The sequence below is a fragment of the Jaculus jaculus genome, chromosome X (assembly GCF_020740685.1).
Source record: "Jaculus jaculus isolate mJacJac1 chromosome X, mJacJac1.mat.Y.cur, whole genome shotgun sequence".
NCBI classification, from domain to species: domain Eukaryota; kingdom Metazoa; phylum Chordata; class Mammalia; order Rodentia; family Dipodidae; genus Jaculus; species Jaculus jaculus.
Window position 1 is genome coordinate 133277022 of NC_059125.1, and position 15475 is coordinate 133292496.

A 15475-nucleotide genomic window follows, 5' to 3' on the forward strand; every position below is an offset into this window, starting at 1 on the left:
ATCTGTTTTCACATGAACCCAATGCTAAATTAACGCTTAATGAATAAAGCTTCCAGCTAGGCAGTCTTATGTAGGGCATATGTGACTGACAACATAGCTAACATATAGGAACCAGTACCCACTACCAAGTCCATATTCACCATCAAATTCCACTATAAATGATTTTACATGTGGATGTGTGGCATGCATTCCTGTGTGAATAAGTGTCCATATGTGCATGGGGACATGTGAATGTACATTTGGAGGCTAGAGGTTGATGTTGGGTGGCTTCCTCAGTCACTCTCTACCTTATTTTTTTTCATTTTTATTAACATTTTCCATGATTATAAAAAAATATCCCATGGTAATTCCCTCCCTCCCCCCAACACTTTCCCCTTTGAAATTCCATTCTCCATCATATTACCTCTCCATCACAATCATTGTACTTACATATATACAATATCAACCTATTAAGTACCCTCCTCCCTTCCTTTCTCATCCCTTTATGTCCCCTTTTTAAGTTACTGGCCTCTGCTATTAAGTATTTTCCTTCTCACGCAGAAGCCCAATCATCTGTAGCTAGGATCCACATATGAGAGAGAACATGTGGCGCTTGGCTTTCTGGGCCTGGGTTACCTCACTTAGTATAATCCTTTCCAGGTCCATCCATCTTTCTGCAAATTTCATAACTTCATTTTTCTTTTTTTTTTTCTTTTTTTTTTTAAATTTTTTTTTGTTTATTTTCATTTATTTGAAAGTGACAGAGAGACAAAGAGGCAGATAGAGAGAGAGAGAGAATGGGCGAGCCAGGGCTTCCAGCCTCTGCAAACGAACTCCAGACGCGTGTGCCCCCTTGTGCATCTGGCTAACGTGGGACCTGGGGAACCGAGCCTCGAACCGGGGTCCTTAGGCTTCACAGGCAAGCGCTTAACCGCTAAGCCATCTCTCCAGCCCTCATAACTTCATTTTTCTTTACCGCTGAGTAGAACTCCATTGTATAAATGTGCCACATCTTCATTATCCACTCATCAGTTGAGGGACACCTAGGCTGGTTCCATTTCCCAGCTATTATAAATTGAACAGCAATAAACATGGTTGAGCACATACTTCTAAGGAAATGAGATGATTCCTTCGGATATATGCCTAGGAGTGCTATAGCTGGGTCATATGGTAGAACAATCTTTAGCTGTTTTAGGAACCTCCACACTGATTTCCACAATGGCTGGATCAGATTGCATTCCCACCAGCAGTGTAGAAGGGTTCCTCTTTTTCCACATCCCCGCCAACATTTATGATCATTTGTTTTCATGATGGTGGCCAATCTGACAGGAGTGAGATGGAATCTCAATGTAGTTTTAATCTGCATTTCCCTGATGACTAGTGACGTAGAACATTTTTTTAGATGCTTATATGCCATTCGTATTTCTTCCTTTGAGAATGCTCTATTTAGCTCCATAGCCCATTTTTTGATTGGCTTGTTTGATTCCTTATTATTTAACTTTTTGAGTTCTTTGTATATCCTAGATATTAGTCATCTATCAGATATATAGCTGGCGAAGATTTTTTCCCATCTGTAGGTTGCCTCTTTGCTTTTTTCACTGTGGCCTTTGCAGTGCAAAATCTTTGTAATTTCATGAGGTCCCAGTGATTTTTTTTTTGTTTGTTTTTGTTTTTGTTTTTTTGAGGTAGGGTCTCACTCTATCCCAGGCTGACCTGGAATTCACTATGGAGTCTCAGGTTGGCCTTGAACTCATGGTGATCCTCCTACCTCTGCCTCCAAAGTTCTAGGATTAAAGGCGTGTTCTACCACACCTGGCTCTACCTTATTTTTTTTTTGTTTTTTTAAATTATTTATTTATTTATTTGAGAGCAACAGACACAGAGAGAAAGACAGATAGAGGGAGAGAGAGAGAATGGGCGTGCCAGGGCTTCCAGCCTCTGCAAACGAACTCCAGATGCATGTGCCCTTTTGTGCATCTGGCTAACGTGGGACCTGGGGAACTGAGCCTCGAACTGGGGTCCTTAGGCTTCACAGGCAAGCGCTTAACCACTAAGCCATCTCTCCAGCCCTCTACCTTATTTTTTGAGACAGGGTATCTCACTGAAACCTGGAGTTCACTGACTTGGTTAGACTATCTAGCTAGCAAGTCCCAGGGATTCTTCTGTTTCTATGTTGCAGTCATCTCCATGTTGCTGGGACAAACATCCAACCAGACACAGTTTACAGGACAAAGAGATTTATTTCAGGCTTACAGAGTCCAGGCGAACATGATCAGTAGCAGAAGCTGGCCCTGTTTCATAGATCCAGGCAGAAAGAAACCATCAGTCAGTACACACAAAAAGCAGCAAGCACAAACCATCAGAGCTCAAACTGCTCTGACCACAGGTAGTAAGACTAGATTCAGATCCACCCCTAGTGACATGCCCCCTCTAGGAGGACTCTTCCTGCTAGAGTTTTAAGTAGGAAGTTTAATTAAAAAAATGGCTGAGTCGGTGCCTGGGAGCGTTTTAGGTGGCGGGTGGCCAGTGCCTGGGTGATGATGCTCTTGGCTGCTAACTCTTTAACTAGGTCCGGAAACTCTGTCCAATCAGATCTGGAAAGGAGACAAGAATGCTTGGTGTGGACTGGAGAGGTGGTTTAGCAGTTAAGGCACAGGCCTGTGAAGCCTAAGGACTGAGGTTCGATTCTCCAGGTCCCACATGCTCATAGAGGTGCATGTGTCTGGAGTTTGCTTGTAGTGGCTAGAAGCCCCTGGCGCTCCCCCCCCATCTTTCTCTCTCACTTACTGTAATAAATAAATAAAAATATTTAAAAAATGACTGAGTCGATTTCAGAGAGAAGCCCCTACTACTCTCTGGAGTAGTAGAGTGGGCATGCACACAAAACATCTCTCAAATAACTTTGCTTACCCCCTTTAACCCAAGCTGATATTACTCTTTGTTGGAGAATCTGTTTTATTTTACATATTACAGAAAAAAATGAAGGATAACCAAGATCCATCAGTAAGACAAGATAGCCAACTGCCTACCACAAGATGTGCCACCTCTGTCACATCTTCCAGGGCCCAGGAAAAATTGCAGAGGAAATGGTGACATGAACACTGCTCTTACTAATGGCCTGATAACCAGTTCCAGGGTTATGGTGACAGACACTGTGATCAAACACAATCTATCAAAGCAGAAATACAAAGGCTACAGAGAGCTCAACACTAAGTCAGACTGCCAACAGGCCTATCATGGCTCAGGGAACATTGTGGAAGAGGGGGTAGAAAGACTGTAAGAGCCACAGAGTGAGTAGGAATACCTTGAGGCATGATCCTCCACCACCACCACATAGGGACTGACTGAAGCCTTTCTGACAACACAGTAAATACCATAAACCCACTACCATCCTCTACCTCTCCAGCTCTGGGATTACATGCATGTCTTGCCGTGGCCAAGTGCTCATGCTTTTGTGTCCAATACTTTAAAAACTGAGTCATCTCTTCAGCCCTGCTTGTATACCAATAATTATAGTGCTGTATCCAACAGTGAAAGACACTTCTCTTCTTTGAATAAATGAAACCCGTCACACATCCCAACAGACACAATATACTGTTATCTAATGTTTCCAAAGATTACCTTGACATCTTATGTATAAATTAGAGAACCAATTTATATTTAAAATATAAACACTGAGTCACTGAATTCTTCTAAAATTTTGTTTCAATTAAATACCCTACCATTTCAGTTGTATGCAAAAATTCATTACTGCACTCAGAAATTCCTTTCAATAGGGCAATGATGGATTAGTCTACTCATGATCCTCCCTGTCTTAGATACCCCTGCCACTGACTTCATCTTTCAATTTGGCCTGCATTTCAAAATACCACATGCTCAGGGAAAGGATCTCCAGAGTGAGTAATAACTCTGTGCTTCATACAAGACTTAATATCCCTCAAATACTTCACTTCACAATATTCCCTTCCAAGATGAAATAATTTTTCAATATCTTGCCAAAGCTCCTGCTGTGACTTCCACATAAATCTGGCCCAAATTGCATTCTTCTAGAGAGTTCAAAATACTTAAACAGAGAAATTAGACAACTCCAAATGCAACTTAAGCCTTATCTTTCAAGTGCCACAGCTGCTAGAAAAGTTGTACAAGACTCTATATATATTCTATCGGCTACATCATCCAGAAGAATGACGAATTCATACCAGGATGTATCTGTTTACCACAGTAATCTTGAGGTTTCACTAAGAACTGCTCAACACACTGTGTTCTGAACAAAAGATTCTCCAAGCTGTAGAACTTGTTTTACCAAATAGAAGCAATATTATCTTTTTTTTTTTTTTTAGAGCGAGAGATAGAGAGAATGGGCGCATCAGGGCCTTTCCACCACTGTGAACAAACTCCAGACTCTGGCGCCGCCTTGTGGGAAGGTGTGATATTGCATGCTTCCATCACTGGTGCACCTGGTTATATGTGGGATCTGGAGGATGCAAACAGTTCTTAGTCTTCTCAGGCAGGTGCCTTAACCACTAGGACATCTCTCCAGCCCGAAGCATTGTTTTAATTCCTCACACCACTACATTCTGACTCACCTCAGAAATATGCCTAATATTAAGAGCATCAGCAAGCTCTTGGATTACTATAGCTGTACTAAAGACCTAGTCATATATGACGACAGTCATATTGATAAAGATGGGACTGAAAGTTCAATGATTCCTTGGTATGTGAGAAAAGCTCTTGGTACATCTCATGTGATTTTAGGGGTTGAGTTTCCCTGCTATAGGAGTATTCAAGCAGGCTGAGTGGAATATAATACAGGTAGATTCTAAAATTTAACTAAACACTGTACACATTCAATCAAAAACAGCCCCGAGTATGTATGCAAGAGTAGTTATTATAATGACCAGATCCTCTATCAACAAAGAGGTTTAGATTTCTGGTCTGTTGAGGGATCCAAGTCAGCTTGTGACCAAGTGAGACCCTTCCCTGGTGCAATCCCAGTTACCTTGGGTGATTTTGGTCTCAGTCAAGTTGCTGCCTGGGTCGTCGGGCTGCTGTTCTGATTTCTGGAGCTGGGCACTTGCTTTTCCTACGGGGCAAACTGAGCCGCTGCTGCTGCCTCTGCTGCTGCTGTAGCTGCCACTGCTGGAGCCACCACTGCTGCTGAAGCTGCTGCTGCTGTGTCCACTGCCGCTGCTCCCCCTGAAGCTGCTGCTGCGGGATCTGCCGCTGCTGCTGCTCCTGGGTCTGCTGCTGCTCCTGGGTCTGCTGCTGCTGGGGCCGCTGGTACCGGTGCTGGAGCCGCTGATGTTGCTCCCGAACTCTGCTCCTGCTTGGGTCCTGTTGTCAGCCCAAGTTGGCGTGGCCCGGTCCCGGGCCGCTGCTCTGTTCGCTGGAGCTGGGCTCAGGCGGTGGGGGAGGGGAGGGAGCCGCGGCTGCTCTGGATCTCTCGCTGTTCCACGTGTTCTTCTACCTCGCGGTCTGCTCCTCTGCTGCTCGCTGCCGCTCTCCCCTCACGTTTCCGAGTTGCGGAGAGCGCGGTGTGAGGGGAAAATCCCGCACCTGGCTTTTCCTATGGCTGGAGCCTAGTCTGGCGGGTTTCTGCTGCGCTGCGGCCGCGGCGGTTGGCCGAGCTGCCGGAGCCACTTTTCCCGCCTGTGCGGGCTTTGGATGCTCTATAACACTTCTACTTCTCCGCTGCCGCTTTAATTTCCTATACACCTCACTTTTTAGTAAAAGTGTGTATTTTGCTGAGTTTTTTTGGTCTTTTTCCCCCCTAGGCTGCTTTGGCGTGGTACCTACACCGCCATCTTAACCGGAAGTCCCTCTCATGTGATTTTAAATCAGTTAAAAAGAAGACTCTAAAATCCTACAAATCCACTTTATGCCTATATTGTGTACTCATTGAGAGAATTGAGGCATCATTCTGTCTAGTGCAGAAAACAAAGAAGAGAAGCTGAGCATGGTGGCTCATGCTTGTAATCCCAGGACTGGAGAGGCTGTGGAAAAAGAACTGCTTTTAATTTGAGGCCAGCCTGGGCTACATAATGAGTCCCAGACCAGCCTGTGCAAAATAGTGAGATCTGTCAGAAAAGAAGGAAGGAAAGAAAAACCTCGAATAAGTTTATATATATATATATATATTTTTGTTTGTTTGTTTGTTCATTTATTGGAAGGAGGGCGAGATAGAAAGAGGCATATAAAGAGAATGGGCATTCCAGGGCCTCCAGCCACTGCAAACAAACACCAGATGCATGTGACACCTTGTGAAACTTGCTTGTGTGGATAATAGGGAATGGACCCTGGGTCCATTGGCCTCACAGGCAAGTGCCTTAACCACTGAACAATCTCTCCAGCCCTTGAATAAGTTTTATTCAGTTATGGCAAGCAACTGTTTCTTTGAGGCAATATAAGCCTATTTGGCAAGATGAGTTCAGATGACTACCAATAGCATTTAGCAGAGAAAAGGGAAAAATGAGTGGATCACTTCCTTCAGGGCAAAAAACTTCTCAATGCTAAAGACATTAAGCAATTAAGTTCTGTAAATATACAGAGGAACAGGAGGAGTGAAGATACCAGTTTGGGGAGAATACTAGGCATCCAATTTCATCTAAAGATACCATGTGCAGCAGTTACCTTCTTGTTGCTAGGACAGAACACCTAACATGAAGCAGCTTATGGGAAGAAAGTGTTTATTTCAGGTTTACAGTTTCAAATGGAAATTTTATCATGGTGGAGAAAGCTTGGCAACTGGTGCAGCAGCAGAGAGTAAGAGAATCAAGAGTGAACAAGCTAGCTTTGAATGCCCATTGGGCTCGACTAATCAACCCAAAGATCTTACCCCAGCAACACACCTCCTCTAGCAAGGATCCACCCTTAAAAATGTCACCAGCTGGGAACCAAGCACTCAAAACACATGCATTTATAGGGGACATCTGATTTAAATGACCACATCACTCATATTTCAGAAATCTGAAAATTTCATAACCTCCAAAATCTGACACTTGGAGCTGGAGAGATGGCTTAGTGGTTAAGGCACTTGCTTGCAAAGCCTAAGGACCCAGGTTCTATTTCTCACTACTCATGTAAGCCAGATGCAGAAGCTGGCGCATGTGTCTGGAATTCGTTTGCAGTGGCTGGAGGCCCTAATATCCTCTCTCTCTTTCTATCCCTCTCAAATAAATAGATAAATAACATATATATATATATATATATATATATATATATATATATATATATATATAAATTAGCTGGTCATGGTAGCACAGGCCTTTAATCCCAGCACATGGAGGCAGAGGCAGGAGAATCGCCCTGAGTTTCAGGCCAACTTGAGACTAGATAGTAAATTTCAGGTCATCCTGGGCCAGAGTGAGATCCTACCACAAAAAAAATTAATTAATTAATTAATTTTACAAAATAGCTTTTAATGAGCTGGGTGTGGTGGTGCACACCTTTAATCCCAGCACTTGGGAAGCAGAGGTAGGAAGATTATTGTGAATTTGAGGCCACCCTGGGATTATATAGTGAATTGTAGGTCACCCTGGGCTACAGCAAGACCCTACCTCAAAAAAAAAAATCAAGCCCCTTAATCTCAGACAATATCTAAGTGTGAAAATTAGGACCAGGTATCAGATCTGAAGACATTTTCATGTATGCCAATCGCCAATAGAAGTTTAGGACCATATGCCAACTAAGAGCAAAGTTCCAAATACTATATTATATTCATAACTGTCCATTTCCATCCATTGTTTTTGCTTGCAAGAACATAAGCTTATTGTCAAATAAGCAACTTCATTTAATATATGGAATTATTAATGGAATTGTTATAAATGTTTTAGACTAATTTAAATGTAAGTGATTTCCAACTTACTTATTTTACTGACTACATATCTATAATCCAGACACATTCTTGCTATGTATCCAAGACTAGTCTTGAACATACTATGTGGCCCAATCTAGGCTCTGACTCATGGAGACCTTCCTGCCTCAGCTTTTCAAGTGTAGGGATTATAAGCATGCATTACCATGCCTCACTTTTCTGCTTAGCACCTCTGATACATATGGTTGGTTTGAGACTGGGGAGATGGCTCAGTGGGTAAAATGTTTTCTACGAGGACCTGAGTTCAGAATCCCAGAACCCATGTGAAAGCCAGGTATAGTGGTACCTGTCTGTAATACTAGCACTGGGGAGGCAGAGGTAGGAGGATCCCTGGGGTTTCTTGGCTAGCTCATGTAGCCAATTCGTGAGCTCTAGATTTAATTTGAGATCTGTCTCAAAGAACAAGTTGGAGAGAAACTGAGGATGATACCTGAGGGTAACCGCTGGCCTCCACATGCAAGTACACATATGTGCATACATACCCACACATGCATACACATATACACACATGCACATGAACACAAACATACATAAACCAAACACACACACATGCACAAAGACATGGTTTGTTTGAAGATTTTTTTTTTTAATTGTGATCATAATCCTAATTCATGTAGCTGCTGGCAGTTTTATTTTTTCATGCCTAGGTAATAGCAGCCTAATTTAATGTTATTGCAGCCTAATACATCTGGAATCATGATTAAAATTATTTAAAGTAAAAATTTAGAGCCGGGCGTGGTGGTGCATGCCTTTAATCCCAGCACTCAGGAGGCAGAGGTAGGAAGATCGCTGTGAGTTCAAGGCCACCCTGAGACTCCATAGTGAATTCCAGGTCAGTCTGGGCCAGAGTGAGATCCTACCTTGAAAAACCAAAATAAATAAATAAATAAAAATAAAGTAAAAATTTAAAGTAAAAATAGCTTCATACAGGGCTGGAGGGATGGCTTACCATTTGAGGTATTTGTCTGCAAAGCCAAAGGACCCAGGTTTGATTCCCCAGGACCCATGTTAGCCAGATGCACAAGGGGGCACATGCATCTGGAGTTCATTTTCAGTAGCTAGATGCCCTGGTGCTTTCATTCTCTACCTCTCTCTCCATCTTTCCCTGTCAAATATATAATATATTCATACACACACACACACACACACACACACACACACACACACACACATACACATATGGCTTAGTACAAATGCTTTTTTATAAAATTATTTGATTAATTGTATTTGATGTGGAAATGTCTAGTTTTATTGATCTGGTTATATTTCAAAGATGTCCTCAAGAAAATTTTGTTTTGTTTATTTTTTGGTTGTAGTCAGTGATTCCCACAATATGATGTCATATAAGTAATAACCAGAAACAAACAAAAAACAATTTAAATTTAAAATTTAAAAAGAAACTAATTATTACTCCCCAAAATTAAGAAAATAATTCTACTTATAATACCAAAGATTGTTAGATTTAGGAATAAATCTAATAAAGTAAATATAAAAATGAAGTTGGGCCAGGCATGGTGGCACACGCCTTTAATCCCAGCACTCGGGAGGCAGAGGTAGGAGGATCACCATGAGTTCGAGGCCATCCTGAGACTACATAGTGAATTCCAGGTCAGCCTGAGCTATAGTGAAACCCTACCTTGAAACAAAAATGAAATTGGGCCGGGTGTGGTGGTGCATACATTTAATCCCAGCACTCAGGAGGCAGAAGTAGGAGGATTGTGGTGAATATGAGGCCACTCTGAGATTACATAGTGAATTTCAGGTCAGTCTGGGCTAGAGTAAGACCTTGCCTCGAAAAAAATATGAAGTTGGATGAATAAATTACTTGATTTCAAGTTATATTGATCAGAATAGTATAGTATTGCTATACGGCTACATAATGCTGTTCAATAGGGAAAAGAAAATGTTTTTACAAATAATGCTAGAATAACTACATATCTATAATTTGAGGAATTGTTAAATGTTAAGCAAAATAAGCTAAGCACTAAAAACAAGTACTAAAAGACAAGTGATCTCATTTATATGTGGAATATAATGAAGCTTATATACTTAGAAGCTGATAGTAGAATGGTTACCAGAGACCAAGGATAGTATGCAGGAGAGAGAAAGATGGTGTAGTAGAAAGCTTCAGGTCCCTGAGGTGAACTTCTAAACCAGACACAGTTATGGAGGAAGGGATTTATTGAAGCTTACAGATCCAGAAGAATTTCTATAATGGCGGAAGAAGCTGGCCTAATTTCATAGATCAAGGCAGAGGGAGAGAGAGATGCCCCAAGCCAAAACCCACCTCACATAGCACACTTCAGGAACTACAGGAGGAACTCAGATACTTTGCACATCTTTAGATTGGAATGTCAAATCCACCACCATACCTTAGGGTTGGACCGCCCAGTGACACCTCCTCAAGCCAGGTGGCTGGAAATCCAAGAAGTTTTCATAAACTCCTGAATCTAATGGAGGGCATATATTCAAATTATCACAGATGGGGAGCAGCTGATTAAAGGATACAAAGATATAGTTATATAAGAATAAGAAACGGGCTGGAAGGATGGCTTAGCAGTTAAGGCCTTTGCCTGCAAAGCCAAAGAACCCTGGTTCGATTCTCCAGGACCCACGTTAGCCAGATGCACAAGGGGGTACACATGTCTGGAGTTCGTTTTCAGTGGTTGCAGGCCCTGGCATACCCATTCTCTCTCTCTCCCCTATTTCTCTGTCAAATGAATAAATAAATAAATAAATAAATATTTAAAAAAAAAGAATAAGAAACTCTGGTATGCTATTCCACAGTAAGATGTCTATAGGTGACAGTTCTGTAGTGTACATTTCTAAAAGCTAGAAGAAAAGATTCTGAAGATTTGCACCCTAAGAAAATGATACCTGTTTGTTGCAGTCAGCTCCTCTTGCTGAGACAAACATTCAAACAGACACAGCTTATGGGAGGAAGGGATTTATTTCAGGCTTACAAAATCCAAAGAAAACTCCATCAATGCTTGAAGAAGCTGCTAACTTCTACAGACCCAAGCACTGAGAAACTACTGCAGTAAGCAAACACAAACACCTGCAAGCAAGAACTGCCAGAGCTCAAACTGTTCTGAATACACCTAGTAGGGCTGTACTCAGATCTACTCCCAGACACAACATAAGGCTGGACTCCAAGATCTGCCCCCAGTGACATGCCCCTTTAGCAGGGATCTGCTTGCCAGGAGCTGAAGATACAAACTAAATTTTAATAAAACACTTGAGTCTATGGGGCCAGACATTTAAAGTTTCACATTCAAAATACCACACTGTTTGGACAGATAGGTAGAGATGTTTAGCTTGATTTAAATATGACAAATATACAATATACACATGAATTAAAATATCATATTACCCCATCAGTATATACAATATTCTGGTGCTGATAGGGTAAAGAAACTTATGCATGCCAGCCAAATGCTCTATCAAGTAAGCTAAACATCAAGGCCCACCACATACAACAAAGAGCCTTTCTATAACAATTTAAAAAGTAATTTTTTTTTGAGGCAAAGTCTCTCATACCCAAGCTGGGCTTCAATTCACTATAGCCAAGAAGGACTTTCAAAATTGGATTTTCATGCCTAGTGTTAGTTTGAATAGATGGCCCAATATATTCAGTATTTTATTAATTTTTAGTTTGGATCTACAGCCACCTGGCTGGAGGAGGTGTCACTGGTCACATCTTAAGGTGTGGTGGTGGGTTTGAAATTCCAATCTAAATATATGCAAAGTGCCTAGTTTCACCTGGAGTTCCTGAAGTGTTCTGTGTGATGTGACTTTTGGCTTGTAGTTTTATCCTCTCTCTTTATGTGGACCTGTGAAAGCATGGCCAACTTCTTCTGCCATTATGGAATGTCCCCTGGATCTGTAAACTTCGATAAATATCCCTTCCTCCATAACTATACCTGGTGTGGAAGTTCATCTTGGTGCACCTGAAGCTGTCTACTACTAAAATTGGTACCAGAAATGGGGTGAGATGAGCCTGACCATGAGGATTTTGGTCTTTTGGAACATTTGTTTTGGAGGAATGTGCATGGACTTGGTGTTTGCAACAGAAGATGTCTTCTGGAGTGGTAAGCCAAGTTTTATGGACTATTCTGAAGAGAGTTTGAGAAAGGTAAGTGGAGACAGTACTAAACATCAGGGCTTGGCTTATGAGCTTTGTAGGGGGAAGGAAAGACTGCAGAGGACTTTGTTGGAACTGGATACTACTGGCATAAGGGCTGGCTGCATTCTGCTGCCCAGGCCCAGAGAGTTTGACCAAGGTTAAATCTGTAATAGACTGATGTGCTTGGCTAAAGATACTGGACCAAAAGATTTAAGATTTTAAGTTGGAAAATCTCAAGCAAGTTAAAATTACAAGCCCTGAGACTGGTTTTGGGTTACTGAAGCTGATATTGTCAACACATTAGCAATCATAAGGAAGATAGTCCAACTGCTTTACATTAAAATAATGGAGAGTGTGCCTGAGGAAAGACTATGATAAAAATGAAAACTCTTTTGGGAAAGACTAGAGTGGGGAAGGAACCTGCTTTTCAAATTTACAGTTTATTTTGTCCCTGAATTATAATGCCTGTGTCTTACATAGCAGGTATTAGTTTTAGAAGCATGAAAAATGCATGGAGAGGGTCAAGAAGTGCACACATAGTTTCAGGAGCCACTGCTTTGATGTGGAATGAGGCAGGGCATGATGAACCTGATAGGCTGCAAGAGCCTTTAGAAGATGGACCAGAGTTTGCATGAATACCTGAAGACATTGTGGATATACTAGGATTATGCAAGGGCTACCATGGAGGCTGTTAGCTGGGGATGGAAGTTTTCCCTGGCTACTCAGTGAGGCTGGAGGAACAGAATTGGAAAATATGGAGATTACCAATCACTGGACTTGAACTTGAGAAGTTTGATGTTTACTTAATAGTGTTTTAGTTTACATTGTTCTAGTCTCACCTTGCTATGACTTATACCAGTTGAAAAGGTTTACTCTCTGCCTTTATATGTTAAAAGTATATAATTTGTTTGATTTTACAGGACTCACAGCTAAGGGACAATCTTAAATATCAGATGAGACTTGGAACTTTGGAACTATCTTAAATTGGTAAAGACTGTGGGAACTCCAATGGCATTCTTCACAGAAATAGAAACAATAATACAAAAATTCATTTGGAAGCACAAAAAAATCTCAAATATCTAAAGCAATACTGAGCAACAAAAATAAGGCTGGTGGTATCACCATACCTGATTTTAACCTATACTACAGAGCCATAGTTAAAAAAAAAAAAATCTGGGCGTGGTGGCGCATGCCTTTAATCCCAGCACTCGGGAGGCAGAGGTAGGAGGATTGCTGTTAGTTCAAGGCCACCCTGAGACTACAGAGTTAATTCCAGGTCAGCCTGCACCAGAGTGAGACGCTACCTTGAAAAACCAAAAAAAAAAAAAAACTCAAAAAGTTAAATAATAAGAAATCAAACAAGCCAATAAAAAAATGGGCTGTGGAACTAAATAGACAGTGCTCAAAAGAAGAAATACAGATGGCATATAAGCATCTACAAAAAGGTTCTACATCCCTAGTCATCAGGGAAATGCAGATTAAAACGATGTTGAGATTCCATCTCACTCCTGTCAGATTGGCTACCACCATGAAAACAAATGACCATAAATGCTGGTGAGGATATGGAAAACTAGGAACCCTTCTATACTGTTGGTGGGAATGCAATCTGGTCCAGCCATTGCGGAAATCAGTGTGGAGGGTCCTAAGACAGATAAAAATAGATCTACCATATGACCCAGCTATAGCACTCCTAGGCATATATCCTAAGGACACATTAGCTTAGAGATACTTTCTCAACCATCTTTATTGCTGCTCAATTCACAATAGCTGGGAAATGGAACCAGCCTACATGTCCCTTAATTGATGAGTGGATAATGAAGATATGGCACATTTATACAATGAAGTTCTACTCAGCAGTAAAGAAAAGTGAAGTCATGAAATCTGTAGGAAAATGGATGGATCTGGAAAGGAGTATACTAAGTTAGGTAACCCAGGCCCAGAAAGTCAAGCATCACATGTTCTCCCTCATATGTTGATCCTAGCTATAGATGATTGGGCTTCTGTGTGAGTAGGAAGAAAAGTCAGTAGCAAAGGCCACTAAACTAGAAAAGAAATATAAAGGGAAGAGAAAGGAAGGGAGGAGGGTACTTAATAGGATGATATTGTATATATGTAAGTAGAAGAATAGATTAGTGGGGGTGAAAAAGCCCAAAGTGAGGTCAGGGGAAGAGATTGAGTAAAGGAAAGGTGGAGGGAGGGATAATCAAAATCTAAAAGGATATAAATAAATCATATGGAATCCTACTGTTTTGGACAATGGAACACTCAGGGGCCATAGATTGTTACTAGAAAAATTTCAGTGCCAGGGATGGGATATCTTCCAGTGAGTTGTTGGCCAGGGAGGTCCCTAATGCCCCCCAAACATTATAGGCCATTGCCAAGGCCCTTGGTTTCCCACCAGGAATAGATGGTAAGACTCTATTGCTGAAGACTCCACATACTTGGGCTGCAAGGCCACTGAAAAATCCTGCTGGAACTGAGCTGATAACCTCCTTCATGTAGACCAGCTGATAGAAAGCTAGAAGAAGCCATTCTGCAAGCAGTTCAATGGGAGAAAGAGAAATCACCAGTGAAGATACTCAACAGTAGGCACTGTAAGCCATTTATTTGGCCAGCCAGGCCAAATGCGCCAACAGGTGCAATAGTGGCATGTCTATCATGGTGGAAACCAACTGCCCTCTAATTGGACTGGAGGCACATTCCATGGAAGATCTGATACTAAAAACTTAAAATAGGGGTGGTCATGAGCCCTAGGGGTGTAACATTTGCTGCTGTCTGGCTAAATGTATATACTGTGCTTATCAAACTGCCCAGTACACACTTCTCTTAATGTTCATAACCCTATATTAATGCTACTCTCACTTTTGGTAGAGAATCTTCTCTTTTCAGATGGCAGTGACCTTGGGATGACTCAGAAGGCACCATGGTGCTGGAAAGAAGTGACAGGTGTGCTCAGTACTGCAATATCTCTATCACACCTTCCATGGCTCAAGGTCTATTGCAGAAGAGGCGGGGGAAAGACTATAAGAGCCAAAGGAAGTGTAGGACTCCTTACAATGTGCTCCCCCCTGACACAGAATGGCCTGGATATCCATGACCTCACAGTGCCTGACACAACCTACACAAGACCATCATAATAGGAGGAAAAGATCATGACATCAAAATAAAAAAGAGACTGATTGAGAGGGGGAGAGGATATGATGTAGAATGGAATTTCAAAGGGGAAAGTGGGGGGAGGGAGGGCATTACCATGGGATAGTTTTTTATAATCATGGAAATTGTTAATAAAAATAATTGGAAAGGAATAAAAAAAAGACTGTGGGAACCTTTGAAATTGGACTGAATACTGTTTACAGTGTGTGATAGTTTTGAATCTATTGTGGTTGGGGCAGAATGTGGTAGTTTGAATAGATGGCCCCTAATATATTCAGTGTTTTATTAGTTTGTAGTTTGGATCTACAGCCACCTGGCTGGAAGAGGTGTCACTGGGCTGACCT